The 2,500-nt window shown below is 45.9% G+C and overlaps 1 protein-coding gene across 1 annotated transcript in view; it reads right to left on the reverse strand.

Annotated features, from left to right (window-relative positions):
- Positions 1 to 2,500, reverse strand: part of LOC116048446 (VPS10 domain-containing receptor SorCS3-like) — a 1,378,075-nt gene that overhangs the window by 322,399 nt on the left and 1,053,176 nt on the right. The gene's annotated exons all lie outside the window — the stretch shown is intronic.

Consider the following 2,500-nt stretch of genomic DNA (forward strand, 5'->3'; position numbering starts at 1 on the left):
TGGTTGGTATTACCGCCACCTTCTGCTCCGCAGTGACACACACACACACACACACACACACACACACACACACACACACAGTCACACACATACACACAAACACTCAGACAAAGTCACACGCATACACACACACACCCAGACACACACACACACACACACACACACACACACACACACTCAGACAAAGTCACACACACACACACACACAGTCACACACACACACTCAGACAAAGTCACACACATACACAGACACACACCCAGTCACACATACACACACACACACACACATACACACACACACACACACACACACACACACACACACATAGACACAGTCACACACACACACACACACAAACACATAATCACACAGACACACACACACACACACACACACACACACACACAGTCACACACATACACACAAACACTCAGACAAAGTCACACGCATACACACACACACCCAGACACACACACACACACACACACACACACACACACACACACACTCAGACAAAGTCACACACACACACACACACAGTCACACACACACACTCAGACAAAGTCACACACATACACAGACACACACCCAGTCACACACACACACAGTCACACACATAAACACACACACACACACACACACACACACTCATAAACACACAAACACACACACACACACTCAGACAAAGTCACACACATACACAGACACACACCCAGTCACACATACACACACACACACACACATACACACACACACACACACACACACACACATACATAGACACAGTCACACACACACACACACAAACACATAATCACACAGACACACACACACACACACACACACACACACAGTCACACACATACACACAAACACTCAGACAAAGTCACACGCATACACACACACCCAGACACACACACACACACACACACACACACACACACTCAGACAAAGTCACACACACACACACACACACAGTCACACACACACACTCAGACAAAGTCACACACATACACAGACACACACCCAGTCACACACACACACAGTCACACACATAAACACACACACACACACACACACACACACACTCATAAACACACAAACACACACACACACACTCAGACAAAGTCACACACATACACAGACACACACCCAGTCACACATACACACACACACACACACATACACACACACACACACACACACACACACATAGACACAGTCACACACACACACACACAAACACATAATCACACAGACACACACACACACACACACACACACACACACACTCTTTTGCATTTTACTAGAATATTTAACAAAGTTTTGAGAGAACTCCGATTGGACAGATAGTCTAGCTAGCTGTCTGGATTTACCCTCAGAGATCTGAGGAGCAGTTAACCATAGTCCTCACAAATCAGCCGGGGGTTAGAACGCCAACACAGAGACAGAGGAAGGGGACGGACATCCGGCTGAAATGAGAAATCCCCGAAAAGAGAAATCCCCGAAGTGGCACTTATCATCATGGGTCATAAAGGATTAGAGACTGGAAGATAAAATGTTTTAAATTAACTTCTTAAATTTACTGACAGGAAGACGATGAGGTCACACTGTCAGCTGCCACAAGGGAAGATACAGAGAGGCCTGTTGAGGTTAACACCTTTAAATATAACAGTCTAATGGATGGTGTACCGTGATAAACACTAACACCCCCTCCCGTTGTCTTCGGGTCAACTTTGACCCATTTTCAAAAAGTTTCTACATCACAAATTTGGGTTTCTTTCAACTAAATTGTCAAAGAAAATAACGTGGATGGTTCCCTATACGACGCTCTTCACAAGTAAGAACAATCTTCATTAAATTTGGGTATTGTATTCTATTTTATAGCATTTGAAAAAAAAAAAAAAGACAAGAGAATGTTGGAAAAAAGTGACAAAAAATGTCGTCTCGTCACTTCGGTGTGTTCCGAGGCAGTTTTTTTGACCAACTCGGGGACACTGATCAGTCCGACTGCCTTTTCTGCCAAGGGTTGGCCGTCTGGTCGGTGTGTTTCCACACCGACAGCCTTTAGTTCGGTTGAATCGAACTAGAGTTGGTTTGCCCCGCTGGTGCGGTTCGTTTGGGCGGGTGAGAACGCGGCAATCAAACTCTGGTGCGGACCAAACAAGCGTACCGAGACCTGCTTGAAGAGGTGGTCTCGGTACGCTTTCATTCGAACTCTGGAGCGGTTCGTATGTGATGAGAACGTGATCCGTACTCGAACCGCACCAACTATACGTACTCCGCAAGTCTGAGCTAAAGTCTCCTGTAGTCAGGTGTGTTTAGCAATCTGCGATGCAGCAGAGCAGCAACTAGACCAGAACACAGGACCTTCCTGTATTTACTTTCTTGCTCCCGCCCCCAGACATATCCGACCAATAAGAGGGCTGGACGTTCTTGCCTGATTTGTAATGACGCATTTTGGTACGCTTGGATTTTTCCAGGTGTGAAACCAAACCA

This window comes from Sander lucioperca, chromosome 4 (assembly GCF_008315115.2).
Source record: "Sander lucioperca isolate FBNREF2018 chromosome 4, SLUC_FBN_1.2, whole genome shotgun sequence".
NCBI lineage: Eukaryota > Metazoa > Chordata > Actinopteri > Perciformes > Percidae > Sander > Sander lucioperca.